The 17,081-nt window shown below is 42.9% G+C and overlaps 1 non-coding gene and 23 pseudogenes across 1 annotated transcript; 2 read left to right on the forward strand and 22 right to left on the reverse strand.

The window, feature by feature from the left end:
* Positions 1 to 177: 177 nt before the first annotated feature.
* On the reverse strand, positions 178 to 296 carry LOC140290387 (5S ribosomal RNA; annotated as a pseudogene).
* A 269-nt stretch (positions 297 to 565) lies between these two features.
* Positions 566 to 684, reverse strand: LOC140299453 (5S ribosomal RNA; annotated as a pseudogene).
* A 272-nt stretch (positions 685 to 956) lies between these two features.
* LOC140294522 (5S ribosomal RNA) lies at positions 957 to 1,075 on the reverse strand (annotated as a pseudogene).
* Positions 1,076 to 1,344: 269 nt separating this feature from the next.
* Positions 1,345 to 1,463, reverse strand: LOC140296927 (5S ribosomal RNA; annotated as a pseudogene).
* Positions 1,464 to 1,729: 266 nt separating this feature from the next.
* Positions 1,730 to 1,848, reverse strand: LOC140294152 (5S ribosomal RNA; annotated as a pseudogene).
* Positions 1,849 to 2,116: 268 nt separating this feature from the next.
* LOC140289060 (5S ribosomal RNA) lies at positions 2,117 to 2,235 on the reverse strand (annotated as a pseudogene).
* Positions 2,236 to 2,501: 266 nt separating this feature from the next.
* On the reverse strand, positions 2,502 to 2,620 carry LOC140292723 (5S ribosomal RNA; annotated as a pseudogene).
* A 269-nt stretch (positions 2,621 to 2,889) lies between these two features.
* Positions 2,890 to 3,008, reverse strand: LOC140299688 (5S ribosomal RNA; annotated as a pseudogene).
* A 269-nt stretch (positions 3,009 to 3,277) lies between these two features.
* Positions 3,278 to 3,396, reverse strand: LOC140292896 (5S ribosomal RNA; annotated as a pseudogene).
* Positions 3,397 to 3,665: 269 nt separating this feature from the next.
* Positions 3,666 to 3,784, reverse strand: LOC140293903 (5S ribosomal RNA; annotated as a pseudogene).
* A 263-nt stretch (positions 3,785 to 4,047) lies between these two features.
* Positions 4,048 to 4,166, reverse strand: LOC140294263 (5S ribosomal RNA; annotated as a pseudogene).
* A 263-nt stretch (positions 4,167 to 4,429) lies between these two features.
* On the reverse strand, positions 4,430 to 4,548 carry LOC140293043 (5S ribosomal RNA; annotated as a pseudogene).
* A 272-nt stretch (positions 4,549 to 4,820) lies between these two features.
* LOC140314659 (5S ribosomal RNA) lies at positions 4,821 to 4,939 on the reverse strand. The gene has a single exon (XR_011917156.1). It is a non-coding gene; the product is annotated as a 5S ribosomal RNA (ribosomal RNA).
* Positions 4,940 to 5,208: 269 nt separating this feature from the next.
* Positions 5,209 to 5,327, reverse strand: LOC140300009 (5S ribosomal RNA; annotated as a pseudogene).
* Positions 5,328 to 5,596: 269 nt separating this feature from the next.
* LOC140293904 (5S ribosomal RNA) lies at positions 5,597 to 5,715 on the reverse strand (annotated as a pseudogene).
* A 269-nt stretch (positions 5,716 to 5,984) lies between these two features.
* On the reverse strand, positions 5,985 to 6,103 carry LOC140308797 (5S ribosomal RNA; annotated as a pseudogene).
* A 269-nt stretch (positions 6,104 to 6,372) lies between these two features.
* LOC140295940 (5S ribosomal RNA) lies at positions 6,373 to 6,491 on the reverse strand (annotated as a pseudogene).
* Positions 6,492 to 6,760: 269 nt separating this feature from the next.
* Positions 6,761 to 6,879, reverse strand: LOC140293044 (5S ribosomal RNA; annotated as a pseudogene).
* A 272-nt stretch (positions 6,880 to 7,151) lies between these two features.
* Positions 7,152 to 7,270, reverse strand: LOC140299269 (5S ribosomal RNA; annotated as a pseudogene).
* A 269-nt stretch (positions 7,271 to 7,539) lies between these two features.
* On the reverse strand, positions 7,540 to 7,648 carry LOC140295821 (5S ribosomal RNA; annotated as a pseudogene).
* A 269-nt stretch (positions 7,649 to 7,917) lies between these two features.
* LOC140288693 (5S ribosomal RNA) lies at positions 7,918 to 8,036 on the reverse strand (annotated as a pseudogene).
* A 272-nt stretch (positions 8,037 to 8,308) lies between these two features.
* Positions 8,309 to 8,427, reverse strand: LOC140299596 (5S ribosomal RNA; annotated as a pseudogene).
* Positions 8,428 to 16,473: 8,046 nt separating this feature from the next.
* LOC140296765 (5S ribosomal RNA) lies at positions 16,474 to 16,592 on the forward strand (annotated as a pseudogene).
* Positions 16,593 to 16,862: 270 nt separating this feature from the next.
* Positions 16,863 to 16,981, forward strand: LOC140315990 (5S ribosomal RNA; annotated as a pseudogene).
* Positions 16,982 to 17,081: the final 100 nt, after the last annotated feature.

Consider the following 17,081-nt stretch of genomic DNA (forward strand, 5'->3'; position numbering starts at 1 on the left):
AGTGGGCACATCTTCTTCCCTGACGAGATTATTCTCTTCAGCTGAAACTGAGATTCTCAGTTCACTTCGTGTCTTCCAACAAAGCAGCAGCAGCTGAAGATGACCAACTTCTTCACGTGTCACAGGGTGATCAGACGTTGCAACAAAAGACATGCAGGTGGTAGAGAGAAGAGAAAAAGCTTACAGCACCTGGTATTCCCAAGCTGTCTCCCATCCAAGTACTAACCAGGTACAACCCTGCTTGGCGTCCGAGATCAGACGAGGTCGGGCTTATTCAGGGTGGTGTGGCCGTAAGCAACAATATCTCTGACAAATGTGCATTATATAGGTACTTGAATCATACGGTTCCTCTATGCAACCAGATAATTGCCGAGAAAGGCTGATGTGTAGCGGGCAAATCATCTTCTCTGATGTGATCATTCTCTGCAACTGAAACTGAGACTCTCAGATCACTTCGTGTCTGCCAACAAAGCAGCAGAAGCTGAAGATGACCACCTTCCTCATGTGTCACAGGGTGATCAGACGTTGCAACAAAAGTTATGCAGGTGGTAGAGAGAAGAGAAAAAGCTTACAGCACCTGGTATTCCGAAGTGGTCTCCCATTCAAGTACTAACCAGGCCCAACCCTGCTTTTCTTCCAAGATCAGACGAGGTCGGGCATATTCAGGGTGGTGCGGCCGTAAGCAACAATAACTGTGACAAATGTGCATTATATAGGTACTGGAATCATACACTTCTTCTATGTAACCAGAGAATTGCAGAGAAAGGCTGACTTGTAGTGGGCACATCTTCTTCCCTGATGTGATTATTCTCTGCAGCTGAAACTGAGACTCTCAGATCACTTCGTGTCTGCCAACAAAGAAGCAGCAGCTGCTGAAGATGACCAACTTCCTCATGTGTCACAGGGTGATCAGACGTTGCAACAAAAGACATGCAGGTGGTAGAGAGAAGAGAAGAAGCTTACAGCACCTGGTATTCCCAAGCAGTCTCCCATCCAAGTACTAAGCAGGCTCAACCCTGTTTGGCTTCCGAGATCACACGAGGTTGGGCATATTCAGGGTGGTGTGGCCGTAAGTAACAATGTCTGTGACAAATGTGCATTATATAGGTACTGGAATCATACGGTTCCTCTATGCAACCAGATAATTGCCAAGAAAGGCTAACTTGTAGTGGGCACATCTTCTTCCCCGATGTGATTATTCTCTACAGCTGAAACTGAGACTCTCAGATCACTTCGTGTCTGCCAACAAAGCAGCAGCTGCTGAAGATGACCAACTTCCTCATGTGTCACAGGGTGATCAGACGTTGCAACAAAAGACATGTAGGTGGTAGAGAGAAGAGAAAAAGCTTACCACACCTGGTATTCCCAAGCAGTCTCCCATCCAAGTACTAAGCAGGCTCAACCCTGTTTGGCTTCCGAGATCACACGAGGTTGGGCATATTCAGGGTGGTGTGGCCGTAAGTAACAATCTCTGTGACAAATGTGCATTATATAGGCAATGGAATCATATGGTTCCTCTATGTAACAAGATAATTGCCGAGAAAGGCTGATAAGTAGTGGAAACATCTTCCCTGACGTGATTATTCTCTCCAGCTGAAACTGAGACTCTCATATCACTTCGTGTCTGCCAACAAAGCAGCAGCAGCTGAAGATGACCAACTTCTTCATGTGTCACAGGGTGATCAGACGTTGCAACAAAAGACATGTAGGTGGTAGAGAGAAGAGAAAAAGCTTACAGCACCTGGTATTCGCAAGCGGTCTCCCATTCAAGTACTAACCAGGTCCAACCCTGCTTGGGTTCTTAGATCAGACGAGGTCGGGCATATTCAGGGTGGTGTGGCCGTAAGTAACATTATCTGTGACAAATGTGCATTATATAGGTACTGGAATCATACGGTTCCTCTATGCAACCAGATAATTGCCAAGAAAGGCTGATATGTAGTGGGCACATCTTGTTCCCTGACGTGATAATTTTCTCCAGCTGAAAATGAGACTCTCAGATCACTTCGTGTCTGCAAAAAAGCAGCAGAAAATGAAGATGACCAACTTCCTCATGTGTCACAGGGTGATCATACGTTGCAACAAAAGACATGCAGGTGGTTGAGAGAAGAGAAAAAGCTTACAGCACCTGATAATCCCAAGGGGTCTCCCATCCAAGTACTAAACAGGCCCAACCCTAATTGGCTTCCAAGATCAGACGAGGTCGGGCATATTCAGGGTGGTGTGGCCGTAAACAACCATGTCTGTGACAAATATAAATTGTATAGGTACAGGAATCATACGGTTCCTCTATATAACCAGATAATTGCCAAGAAAGGCTGACTTGTAGTGAGCACATCTTCTTCCCTGACGTGATCATTCTCTTCAGCTGAAACTGAGACTCTCAGATCACTTCATGTCTGCCAACAAAGCAGCAGCTGAAGATGACCAACTTCCTCATGTGTCACAGGGCGATCAGACATTGCAGAAAAAGACATGCAGGTGGTAGAGAGAAGAGAAAAAGCTTACAGCACCTGGTATTCCCAAGCGGTCTAACATTCAAGTACTAACCAGGCCCAACCCTGCTTGGGTTCCGAGATTAGACGAGGTCGGGCATATTCAGGGTGGTGTGGCCGTAAGTAACAATGTCTGTGACAAATGTGCATTATATAGGTACTGGAATCATACGGTTCCTCTATGCAACCAGATAATTGCCGAAAAAGGCTGACTTGTAGTGGGTTCATCTTCTTCCCTGATGTGATTATTCTCTGGTACTGAAACTGAGACTCTCAGATCACTTTGTGTCTGCCAACAAAGCAGCAGCAGCTGAAGATGACCAACTTCCTCATGTGTCACAGGGCGATCAGACATTGCAACAAAAGACATGCAGGTGGTAAAGAGAAGAGAAAAAGCCTACAGCACCTGGTATTCCCAAGCGGTCTCCCATTCAAGTACTAACCAGGCCAAACCCTGCTTGGCTTCCGAGATCAGATGAGGTCGGGCTTATTCAGGGTGGTATGGCCGTAAGTAACAATCTCTCTGAAAAATGTTTATAATATAGGTACTGGAATCATACGGTTCCTCTATATAACCAGATAATTGCCAAGAAAGGCTGATGTGTAGCGGGCATATCATCTTCTCTGATGTGATCATTCTCTTCAGCTGAAACTGAGACTCTCAGATCACTTCGTGTCTGCCAACAAAGCAGCAGCAGCTGAAGATGACCAACTTCCTCATGTGTCACAGGGTGGTCAGACGTTGCAACAAAAGACATGCAGGTGGTAGAGAGAAGAGAAAAAGCTTACAGCACCTGGTATTCCCAAGCAGTCTCCCATTCAAGTACTAACAAGGCCCAACCCTGCTTGGCTTCCAAGATGAGACGAGGTCGGGCATGTTCAGGGTGGTGTGGCCGTAAGCAACAATGTCTGTGACAAATGTGCATTATATAGGTACTGGAATAATACAGTTCCTCTATGTAACCAGATAATTGTCGAGAAAGGCTAACTTGTAGTGGGCACATCTTCTTCCCTGATGTGATTATTCTCTCCAGCTGAAACTGAGACTCTCAGATCACTTCGTGTCTGCCAACAAAGCAGCAGCAGCTGAAGATGACCAACTTCCTCATGTGTCACAGGGTGGTCAGACGTTGCAACAAAAGACATGTAGGTGGTAGAGAGAAGAGAAAAAGCTTACAGCACCTGGTATTCGCAAGCGGTCTCCCATTCAAGAACTAACCAGGCCCAACCCTGCTTGGCTTCCGAGATCAGACGAGGTTGAGCTTATTCAGGGTGGTGTGGCGGTAAGCAACGATATCTGTTACAAATGTGTATTATATAGGTACTGGAATCATACACTTCCTCTATGTAACCAGATAATTGCCGAGAAAGGCTGACTTGTAGTGGGCACATCTTCTTCCCTGATGTGATTATTCTCTGCAGCTGAAACTCTGAGATCACTTTGTGTCTGCCAACAAAGCAGCAGCAGCTGAAGATGACCAACTTCCTCACGTGTCACAGGGCGATCAGACATTGCAACAAAAGACATGTAGGTGGTAGAGAGAAGAGAAAAAGCTTACAGCACCTGGTATTCCCAAGTGGTGTCCCATTAAAGTACTAACCAGGCCCAGCCCTCCTTGGCTTCCGAGATCAGACAAGGTCAGACATATTCAGGGTGGTTTGGCCGTAAGTAACAATCTCCGTGACAAATGTGCATTATATAGGCAATGGAATCATACACTTCCTCTATGTAACCAGATAATTGCCAAGAAAGGCTGACTTGTAGTGGGCACATCTTCTTCCCTGATGTGATTATTCTCTGCAGCTGAAACTCTGAGATCACTTTGTATCTGCCAACAAAGCAGCAGCAGCTGAAGATGACCAACTTCTTCACGTGTCACAGGGTGATCAGACGTTGCAACAAAAGACATGGAGGTGGTAGAGAGAAGAGAAAAAGCTTACAGCACCTGGTATTCCCAAGCGGTGTCCCATCAAAGTACTAACCAGGCCCAGCCCTCCTTGGCTTCCGAGATCAGACAAGGTCAGACATATTCAGGGTGGTTTGGCCGTAAGTAACAATCTCCGTGACAAATGTGCATTATATAGGCAATGGAATCATACACTTCCTCTATGTAACCAGATAATTGCCGAGAAAGGCTGACTTGTAGTGGGCACATCTTCTTCCCTGATGTGATTATTCTCTGCAGCTGAAACTGAGACTCTCAGATCACTTCGTGTCTGCCAACAAAGAAGCAGCAGCAGCTGAAGATGACCAACTTCCTCATGTGTCACAGGAGGATCAGACGTATCCACAAAAGACATGAAGGTGGTAGAGAGTAGAGAAGAAGCTTACAGCACCTGGTATTCCCAAGTGGTCTCCCATCCAAGTACTAACCAGGCCCAACCCTGCTTGGCTTCCGAGATCAGATGAGGTCGGGCATTTTCCGGGTGGTGTAGCCGTAAGCAGCAATGTCTCTGACAAATGTGCATTATATAGGTACTGGAATCATACGGTTCCTCTATGCAACCAGATAATTGCCGAGAAAGTTTGATGTGTAGCGGGTAAATCATCTTCTCTGATGTGATCATTCTCTGCAACTGAAACTGAGACTCTCAGATCACTTCATGTCTGCCAACAAAGCAGCAGCAGCTGAAGATGACCAACTTCCTCATGTGTCACAGGGTGGTCAGACGTTGCAACAAAAGACATGCAGGTGGTTGAGAGAAGAGAAAAAGCTTACAGCACCTGGTATTCCCAAGCGGTCTCTCATCCAAGTACTAACCAGGCACAACCCTGCTTGGCTTCCGAGATCAGACGAGGTCGGGCATATTCAGGGTGGTGTGGCCGTAAGCAACAATGTCTGTGACAAATGTGCATTATATAGGTACTGGAATCATACAGTTCCTCTATGTAACCAGATTATTGCCGAGAAAAGCTGATAAGTAGTGGGCACATCTTCTTCCCTGACGTGATTATTCTCTCGAGCTGAAACTGAGACTCTCAGATCACTTCGTGTCAGCCAACAAAGCAGCAGCAGCTGAAGATGACCACCTTACTCATGTGTCACAGGGTGATCAGACGTTGCAACAAAAGACATGCAGGTGGTAGAGAGAAGAGAAAAAGCTTACAGCACCTGGTATTCGCAAGCGGTCTCCCATTCAAGAACTAACCAGGCCCAACCCTGCTTGGCTTCCGAGATCAGACGAGGTTGAGCTTATTCAGGGTGGTGTGGCGGTAAGCAACGATATCTGTTACAAATGTGTATTATATAGGTACTGGAATCATACACTTCCTCTATGTAACCAGATAATTGCCGAGAAAGGCTGACTTGTAGTGGGCACATCTTCTTCCCTGATGTGATTATTCTCTGCAGCTGAAACTGAAACTCTGAGATCACTTTGTGTCTGCCAACAAAGCAGCAGCAGCTGAAGATGACCAACTTCTTCGCGTGTCACAGGGTGATCAGACGTTGCAACAAAAGACATGGAGGTGGTAGAGAGAAGAGAAAAAGCTTACAGCACCTGGTATTCCCAAGCGGTCTCCCATCCAAGTACTAACCAGGCACAACCCTGCTTGGCTTCCGAGATCAGACGAGGTTAGGCATATTCAGGGTGGTGTGGCCGTAAGCAACAATGTCTGTGACAAATGTAAATTGTATAGGTACTGGAATCATACGGTTCCTCTATATAACCAGATAATTGCAGAGAAAGGCTGATAAATAGTGGGCACATCTTCTTCCCTGACGTGATTATTCTCTCCAGCTGAAAATGAGACTCTCAGATCACTTCGTGTCTGCCAACAAAGCAGCAGCAGCTGAAGATGACCAACTTCCTCATGTGTCACAGGGCGATCAGACCTTGCAACAAAATACATGCAGGTGGTAGAGAGAAGAGAAAAAGCTTACAGCACCTGGCATTCCCAAGGGGTCTCCCATTCAAGTACTAACCAGGCCCAACCCTGCTTGGGTTCCGAGATTAGTCGAGGTCGGGCATATTTACGGTGGTGTGGCCGTAAGTAACAATGTCTGTGAAAAATGTGCATTATATAGGTACTGGAATAATACAGTTCCTCTATGTAACCAGATAATTGCAGGGAAAGGCTAACTTGTTGTGGGCACATCTTCTTCCTTGATGTGATTATTCTCTGCAGCTGAAACTGAGACTCTCAGATCACTTCGTGTCTGCTAACAAAGCAGCAGCAGCTGAAGATGACCAACTTCCTCATGTGTCACAGGGCGATCAGACATTGCAACCAAAGACATGCAGGTGGTAGAGAGAAGAGAAAAAGCTTACAGCACCTGGTATTCCCAAGCGGTGTCCCATCAAAGTACTAACCAGGCCCAGCCCTCCTTGGCTTCCGAGATCAGACAAGGTCAGACATATTCAGGGTGGTTTGGCCGTAAGTAACAATCTCCGTGACAAATGTGCATTATATAGGCAATGGAATCATACACTTCCTCTATGTAACCAGATAATTGCCTAGAAAGGCTGACTTGTAGTGGGCACATGTTCTTCCCTGATGTGATTATTCTCTGCAGCTGAAATTGAGACTCTCAGATCACTTCGTGTCTGCCAACAAAGAAGCAGCAGCAGCTGAAGATGACCAACTTCCTCATGTGTCACAGGAGGATCAGACGTTGCCACAAAAGACATGAAGGTGGTAGAGAGTAGAGAAGAAGCTTACAGCACCTGGTATTACCAAGTGGTCTCCCATCCAAGTACTAACCAGGCCCAACCCTGCTTGGCTTCCGAGATCAGACGAGGTCGGGCATGTTCCGGGTGGTGTGGCCGTAAGCAGCAATGTCTCTGACAAATGTGCATTATATAGGTCCTGGAATCATACGGTTCCTCTATGCAACCAGATAATTGCCGAGAAAGGCTGATGTGTAGCGGGTAAATCATCTTCTCTGATGTGATCATTCTCTGCAACTGAAACTGAGACTCTCAGATCACTTCATGTCTGCCAACAAAGCAGCAGCAGCTGAAGATGACCAACTTCCTCATGTGTCACAGGATGATCAGACGTTGCAACAAAAGACATGGAGGTGGTAGAGAGAAGAGAAGAAGCTTACAGCACCTGGTATTCCCAAGCAGTCTCCCATCCAAGTACTAACCAGGCCCAACCCTCCTTGGCTTCCGAGATCAGACATATTCAGGGTGGTTTGGCCGTAAGCAACAGTCTCTGTGACAAATGTGCATTATATAGGCAATGGAATCATATGGTTCCTCTATGTAACCAGATAATTGCCGAGAAAGGCTGATATGTAGTGGGCACATCTTGTTCCCTGACGTGATAATTCTCTCTAGCTGAAAATGAGACTCTCAGATCACTTCGTGTCTGCCAACAAAGCAGCAGCAGCTGAAGATGACCAACTTCCTCATGTGTCACAGGGTGATCAGACGTTGCAACAAAAGACATGCAGGTGGTTGAGAGGAGAGAAAAAGCTTACAGCACCTGGTATTCCCAAGCTGTATACCAACAAAGTACTAACCAGGCCCAACACTGCTTGGCTTCCGAGATCAGACGAGGTCGGGCATATTCAGGGTGGTGTGGCCGTAAGCGACAATGTCTTTGACAAATGTGCATTATATAGGTAATGGAATCATACGGTTCCTCTATGTAACCAGATAATTGCCGAGAAAGGCTGACTTGTAGTGGGCAAATCTTCTTCCCTCATGTGATCATTCTCTGCAGCTGAAACTGAGACTCTCAGATCACTTCGTGTCTGCCAACAAAGCAGCAGCAGCTGCTGAAGATGACCAACTTCCTCATGTGTCACAGGGTGATCAGACGTTGCAACAAAAGACATGCAGGTGGTCGAAAGAAGAGAAAAAGCTTACAGCACCTGGTATTCCCAAGAGGTCTTCCATCCAAGTACTAACCAGGCCCAACCGTGCTTGGCTTCCGAGATCAGACGAGGTCGGGCATGTTCAACGTGGTGTGGCCGTAAGCAACAATGTCACTGACAAATGTGCATCATATAGGTACTGGAATCATACGGTTCCTCTATGCAACTAGATAATTGCAGAGAAAGGCTGATGTGTAACGGGCATATCATCTTCTCTGATGTGATCATTCTCTGCAGCTGAAACTGAGACTCTCAGATCACTTCGTGTCTGCCAACAAAGCAGCAGCTGAAGATGACCACCTTCCTCATGTGTCACAGGGTGATCAGACGTTGCAACAAAAGGTGGTAGAGAGAAGAGAAAAAGCTTAAAGCACCTGGTATTCCCAGGCAGTCTACCATCCAAGTACTAGTAGTAGTAAAAATAAAAAGGATGGAAAACATTCAAGAAAAGTGCAAATGAAGCAAGGTTTTTTGGTATAACTATCATGTATTATTCATTTGAACTTTTTTAGAACTTTGAACATTTACAAAACATAAGTAAGATCTCAATCTCAGCTCGGCTGCTGACTACTTGGTCCTGGGGCCTGCTGCTGTCTAGCTCTGGTTCATTCCCGTTTAGGAGATAGCTGATGATTAATGTCATCCTCTTCTAAAAGTCACTGTCAGACTCTGAATTTGATCTTCATATTCTGAAACCTCTTTCTTGACCAAAATCAATTTCAAGGCCTTGTGTGCGATGAATCTTTTGGTTGTTGCGGAGAATCGGTTGTATTAGTAGTTATCACTGGGAAAGCTATATTTATTGCCCCCCCCCCCCCAAAAAAAAAAGAGGAGGGGAAAAAAGAGGGAAAATGAAAAATGTGCAGGAATATGATTACAGGTGCAAGTGCTTGAATGTCGGTTTGACACATGCACACGTGTATAATTACAACAAACAGTTTGAAAGTAGTGTTTCTTTTACAGATCACCAAGAAGCTGGCTGGCGCTATTGGGGACAGTGCTGCATGGATGATAAACATCGGCAACGAGTTTGGCCAGGTTCTGAACTCTGTTCTGACAACGGGTGAAGGTGCAGGGTTGGAAGAGTTGTGCCATGGCATCGTCACTCGATACAAGAATGCGGGCCAAGCTGAACCTGAGGTCATCTATGTTGACCGGGACTGCTGCAGCCAGTCAGGTGGGTAAAAATGATAAAATTCTTTATCAAATATACGTTTGAAAAACTGTGTGCCACACACACACACACTGTTACCACTCCACTTGTGGGAGGAGTGGTACTGGCAATTGGGCAGCGGCTGACTTTGTTTTTCACAGGTGTGTCTTCAGTGGTCAAACTCTTCCACCCATGGAGGTCTGCAGTGCGCTTGGACAGCTTCCATTTCATGCGACGTTTTAACTGCGGCGTTAAGTTTACGTTAAGTGTCTGTCTGTCTGTCTGTCTGTTCGCAGATGATTGCTCGTCTGTTACTGTGTGATTATTGTTACAATGTTAATAAAGTTTGATAATTTTACTTGAACCAAGAACAGCCTTCACATTTTTATTTAATTTCCCTTTGCAAAACAGGACGACAGTGAGTGTGAGTGACATCCATTTAATGCAATTGTCAAAAGTGAAGCCAGAATTACTTGGAGAATTATTTTACATTTATCAACAAAACCCAACACTCTTTGTCTCAACCAAAGATTTTTTAAAAATACTTTCTTTGCTCAATTTGGAATTTGTTTCATTCACTTGTGTTGCACAAATAGTGATACAGATAGATAGCTAGTCTCTCAAATAATTGAGTGTACCAAAAAAAGAGGGGAAAAATGATGGGAGGCTTATTTACATTTACAGTTATACACATGTTGTGTGCTCCCCCCTACAGTAGGCTTTAGTAAAGTCCAAAGCACTGTGGTATGTTGGGGTGTTGCCACAATACAGGTTCGAATCCCACAAGAAACATGAAAATTAAACAGATGATAAACCTTGCAATAAGTGCAGAGGTGTGTGTAAACAATGTTGAGAAGATAAGAGAATAGAGAAAAGTGGATAAAGTGTACGTTTTTTCTCCTTTTCTTTTTCTCTCTCCCCCCCCCTCCTTCCTCTTTTTTTCCTTTTCCCCCCTTTCGGGCAGTCCCTTTTGCCCCTTTTTTGGCCGAAAGGTTAGCACTCTGGACTTTGAATCCAGTGATCCGAGTTCAAATCTCGGTGGAACCTACAGGTGTGCTGTCATGTTTGTGTTCTGGAAAGAAAATGAGTGGATGAGGTTAGTCAGTTGTCAAGTCACACCAGAGTGTGTGATTGACCAATTCCAAAGAGAGGGCTTAAATTGTTTAATGTTGAAAAAGTGAAACATTCAGCTGAGAGGGTCTGTGCTATTTGCCTTCTCACCTCCGGGTGTCACTAATTGAATCTATTTGATTTCTTCTTCCATATTAATTTGCAATGCATATATTTTTCCATGCTCTCCGTTTGGAATTTGGACACAGAAGCCAAAGGAGAAGGAAACAGGAAAAACAATCCCATGGTAACAATCAGCGACAAGGAGAACTACTCAAAAGCCTACATAATTAACCCGGTGCCCAACCATGGGCCAACCAATCATCCAATCAAGGAGCGGCAATTTCTGCCGGCCGGGATCTGAGCGCCAACTCCATGCGGTGCGCACAAGTTGGTACTGATTTAGGAAAAAGAGGATTGTACAATTTTACTCCTTGGTATGGATACTCTTTCAAAAAAGTCCAAAAAATAAAATATGTGGTTGACAAAACTGTGTGACTCAGTCCTTCAACACAAAAGGCAGGCAAAGGAAAATCAGCTGTCCTCTCTATCTAATCATAGGAGGATGGCCTGACTACGATCAGGGACCTGAGCAGCAAAGAATAGATAGACATGATAAATAGTTATATATATATATACATATATATATGTACATACTAGTCTCCAATACTACTATGATAAAAAGAGATCCAATGTACAGGTCTAAGTTGTACAGGAATGTGTTGTAGAAATTTGTTCTATATTTTTGTTGTAAATCCACAACAGGTTTCATCATCTGCTAATCCTGAAGGAGACACTAGTTGTAAAGGAATTTATTAATACATAAAAATGCTTATATTATAAGACTGAAACATCCTTGAACAGCAGATCACTGTAAAGACATACATATAATATTGTGATTATGTCAGTGGGTCAACAATTTTGTAAAGGCAACTTTACATAAAAAAATTTAAAATCTTGTAAAAATATAACAATGTAAACATAAAAACAGCAACCTCAAAACAAAACATAGCATGTTACCTGGATGGAAAACCATGCGTCTCTACAGCCTGAAGGAAGAAATCTTGGGCTGTTGATGACTTGTTGTTATTGGTAGCATGTCGGTACATGATCTTTGTGAGCATTTGGAAAACATAAAAACCACAGAAACACATTAAACATTAACTACAATAATATAAGAATAATAAATGAATGAAATATTGTTCCATGTGTAATGTTAGACTTAAAGCTATACTTACCTTTCTGGCATGTAGCACGGCACTTATTAAAAATTTAAACATGAAAAACTCCCCCTCCCTCCAAAGTCTCACCCTCTTCCCCCTGCCTGACCTGTGACGCTCCCTTCCTCCCTGACGTGTGAGGTGAGAAAGTGATGGTGCGTTCCATCTCCCCCGGATGTCGGAGCGGAGAATGTTGTCAAGTTATCAGCGGTCCAGTTACCACGTCCATCAAGGCTATTCTTGTGCTTGCCGTGTCCGAATATAAACAACTTGTGATCTACAACGGCCTGCGTTGTAGTTCGCGTGTAATTTCAACACCTGGTGGCTTGCTTTTCCATTTTAGTGCGCCATAAGCTTATTAGGAGCATTTTAAGCTTACAAAAGAAAAGTATAGCTTTAAATAAATTAAGTTGAATATTATATCACACACTATAATCTCCATGGGGACACTGACCTTTCTTGAAGAGACATCTATTCCAAACATTACCACACCATATCTGTTCAATAAAAATGTATCAATTGTTTAACGCAGCTACATCGTGGTCCATTACACCAGATTCCAGAACTCTGCAGAATGTATGCCATAGACCATTTTTTAAATCAATATATAAATATATAATGTCCATGTGATGTCCTTTGCTGTCAGCTTACCTGATCAACTTGTGGTTGGTATCTATATGTACGAGTGACAGAGGAGCTGCGACATTGTAGGTCCTTCTCACAACACATCCGAGGCTTGTCATTCTCTGTAGTATTCCTACCCTATCAACCCGGTGCATCGAATCCCACACTCTGTCCACTGAACTCTGTGGCCTAAAGCCCTAAGACGACCTTTTACCATTCTGTGACCTGTAGGAAAAGAAGTGAAAACCACTTTTATTTAAGATATATTGATTGATAATCATGTAAACAAACAATTTAGGCATTTAACTTTTTCTCAGGTATACATGCTATGATGACCGTTGCTATGATAATGTCCAGGACTCTCCACTAAGGCACAGAAAATTTAAAAAATAATATTGATAGCCTTTAGGCTATAAAAATAGCAGTCATTAAAGTAGCCGGCCCTCAGCTAGACTTAGTTGTGGAGCCTATATGGCCGGCAATTTCAAATGTTACTTTTATGGCACAAATCTTTTTATAATGCTATGGACAAGTGCATGATATAATTCAAATAAAAACTTTCTGTAAAAAGCACCAACCCAAATTCTGGGAGTCTTGCTTGATGGCAGAGACCAAGCTGTCAAGTTCATCATCTGTCATTTTACTGTAGCCTTCCCTTTTTGAGAGGCCCCACTGTCGCATTCTGCGTTTCAGTGTTCTCACTGATACACCAGCAGTGTGGAAATACAGGGGGCAGAGAGGTCAATTTCAATCAAATGCTGGACGTGGTCTTTGGAATAAAACATATGCTGGCTTGTTCACAGATACGAGACTTGTGTTCTTTTCACTGATTTTTACTGTGGTCTTCATCGTCGGCTTTCACCACAAGTACACCGTAGAACTGATAAAACACAAATGATGTACAAATATTACATTACACATGCCTCAACTAAAAGAAAATATATTATTTACAAACACAAACTTACATACCACTTTGGCCTGCAAGTGGACAAACCGGTAAACTTAAAACCGCTTATGGTCTTCGTTGATTGCTTTCTTTATTGGATCCATATCAATGATACCAGTTTACCGGACCGCTTTTTTAAACCGGAAGTGACATCACCGTCACCTTAAACTAAACTTATCAAGTTTTAACTTTTAACTTTTACCTAACACCAAATGTTATTAACTATATCCTTTAAACATTGCTAAATATTAAATATATACATCAAAACACTTAAAACAAACGTGTTATACGGACATTCTCTATGGCCATAAAATCATAGCTGCATCTAGTGGCGAAACATAAATATAACTGCCGTTACATTGCCTGTTTGACAGTTTAAAGCGGCTGCACGTGCACTTTTTCTATCTGGCCTCAGTACATTTCTGAAATGTATTCATTTGTGTTTGGAAAACATTGGAAACTTTATTTCTGAGTCCACATCAGTGGGTTCTGGTTGTTAGCACATAGATGAGGAGACAGTTCAAGTAGTTTAAATTTTTAATAAGTGCCGTGCTACATGCCAGAAAGGTAAGTATAGCTTTAAGTCTAACATTACACATGGAACAATATTTCATTCATTTATTATTCTTATATTATTGTAGTTAATGTTTAATGTGTTTCTGTGGTTTTTATGTTTTCCAAATGCTCACAAAGATCATGTACCGACATGCTACCAATAACAACAAGGCATCAACAGCCCAAGATTTCTTCCTTCAGGCTGTAGAGACGCATGGTTTTCCATCCAGGTAACATGCTATGTTTTGTTTTGAGGTTGCTGTTTTTATGTTTACATTGTTATATTTTTACAAGATTTTAAATTTTTTTATGTAAAGTTGCCTTTACAAAATTGTTGACCCACTGACATAATCACAATATTATATGTATGTCTTTACAGTGATCTGCTGTTCAAGAATGTTTCAGTCTTATAATATAAGCATTTTTATGTATTAATAAATTCCTTTACAACTAGTGTCTCCTTCAGGATTAGCAGATGATGAAACCTGTTGTGGATTTACAACAAAAATATAGAACAAATTTCTACAACACATTCCTGTACAACTTAGACCTGTACATTGGATCTCTTTTTATCATAGTAGTATTGGAGACTAGTATGTACATATATATATGTATATATATATATATATAACTATTTATCATGTCTATCTATTCTTTGCTGCTCAGGTCCCTGATCGTAGTCAGGCCATCCTCCTATGATTAGATAGAGAGGACAGCTGATTTTCCTTTGCCTGCCTTTTGTGTTGAAGGACTGAGTCACACAGTTTTGTCAACCACATATTTTATTTTTTGGACTTTTTTGAAAGAGTATCCATACCAAGGAGTAAAATTGTACAATCCTCTTTTTCCTAAATCAGTACCAACTTGTGCGCACCGCATGGAGTTGGCGCTCAGATCCCGGCCGGCAGAAATTGCCGCTCCTTGATTGGATGATTGGTTGGCCCATGGTTGGGCACCGGGTTAATTATGTAGGCTTTTGAGTAGTTCTCCTTGTCGCTGATTGTTACCATGGGATTGTTTTTCCTGTTTCCTTCTCCTTTGGCTTCTGTGTCCAAATTCCAAACGGAGAGCATGGAAAAATATATGCATTGCAAATTAATATGGAAGAAGAAATCAAATAGATTCAATTAGAGACACCCGGAGGTGAGAAGGCAAATAGCACAGACCCTCTCAGCTGAATGTTTCACTTTTTCAACATTAAACAATTTAAGCCCTCTCTTTGGAATTGGTCAATCACACACTCTGGTGTGACTTGACAACTGACTAACCTCATCCACTCATTTTCTTTCCAGAACACAAACATGACAGCACACCTGTAGGTTCCACCGAGATTTGAACTCGGATCACTGGATTCAAAGTCCAGAGTGCTGACCTTTCGGCCAAAAAAGGGGCAAAAGGGACTGCCCGAAAGGGGGGAAAAGGAAAAAAAGAGGAAGGGGGGGGGGAGAAAAGGAGAAAAAACGTACACTATATCCACTTTTCTCTATTCTCTTATCTTCTCAACATTGTTTACACACACCTCTGCACTTATTGCAAGGTTTATCATCTGTTTAATTTTCATGTTTCTTGTGGGATTTGAACCTGTATTGTGGCAACACCCCAACATACCACAGTGCTTTGGACTTTACTAAAGCCTACTGTAGGGGGCAGCACACAAAATGTGTATAACTGTAAATGTAAATAAGTCTCCCATCATTTTTCCCCTCTTTTTTTGGTACACTCAATTATTTGAGAGACTAGCTATCTATCTGTATCACTATTTGTGCAACACAAGTGAATGAAACAAATTCCAAATTGAGCAAAGAAAGTATTTTTAAAAAATCTTTGGTTGAGACAAAGAGTGTTGGGTTTTGTTAATAAATGTAAAATAATTCTCCAAGTAATTCTGGCTTCACTTTTGACAATTGCATTAAATGGATGTCACTCACACTCACTGTCGTCCTGTTTTGCAAAGGGAAATTAAATAAAAATGTGAAGGCTGTTCTTGGTTCAAGTAAAATTATCAAACTTTATTAACATTGTAACAATAATCACACAGTAACAGACGAGCAATCATCTGCGAACAGACAGACAGACAGACAGACACTTAACGTAAACTTAACGCCGCAGTTAAAACGTCGCACCTATCGTACCTATATAATGCACATTTGTCACAGTTATTGTTGCTTACGGCCACACCACCCTGAATAAGTCTGATCTCGGAAGCCAAGCAGGGTTGGGCCTTGTTAGTATTTGGATGGGAGACTGCTTGGGAATACCAGGTGCTGTAGGTTTTTTCTTTTCTCTCTACAACCTGCATGTCTTTTGTTGCAACGTCTGATCACCCTGTGACACATGAGGAAGTTGGTCATCTTCAGCTGCTGCTGCTTTATTGGCAGACACGAAGTGATCTGAGAGTCTCATTTTCAGCTGGAGAAAATTATCACGTCAGGGAACAAGATGTGCCCACTACATATCAGCCTTTCTCGGCAATTATCTGGTTACATAGAGGAACCATATGATTCCATTGCCTATATAATGCACATTTGTCACAGAGATTGTTGCTTACGGCCAAACCACCCTGAATATGTCTGACCTCGTCTGATCTCAGAAGCCAAGGAGGTTTGGGCGTGGTTAGTACTTTGATGAGAGACCGCTTGGGAATACCAGGTGATGTAAGCTTTTTCTCTTCTCTCTACCACCTGCATGTCTTTTGTTGCAACGTCTGATCACCCTGTGACACGTGAAGAAGTTCGTCATCTTCAGCTGCTGCTGCTTTTTTGGCAGACACGAAGTGATCTGAGAGTCTTCAGTTTCAGCTGTAGAGAATAATCACATCAGGGAAGAAGATGTGCCCACTACAAGTTAGCCTTTCTTGGCAATTATCTGGTTGCATAGAGGAACCGTATGATTCCAGTACCTATATAATGCACATTTGTCACAGACATTGTTACTTACGGCCACACCACCCTGAATATGCCCAACCTCGTGTGATCTCGGAACCCAAGCAGGGTTGGGCCTGGTTAGTACTTCGATGGGAGACCTCTTGGGAATACCAGGTGCTGTAAGCTTCTTCTCTTCTGTCTACCACCTCCATGTCTTTTGTTGCAACGTCTGATCATCCTGTGACACATGAGGAAGTTGGTCATCTTCAGCAGCTGCTGCTTCTTT

This window comes from Leuresthes tenuis, unplaced genomic scaffold (genome assembly GCF_036924035.1).
Source record: "Leuresthes tenuis unplaced genomic scaffold, fLeuTen1.0.hap1 SCAF_1, whole genome shotgun sequence".
Lineage (NCBI taxonomy): Eukaryota > Metazoa > Chordata > Actinopteri > Atheriniformes > Atherinopsidae > Leuresthes > Leuresthes tenuis.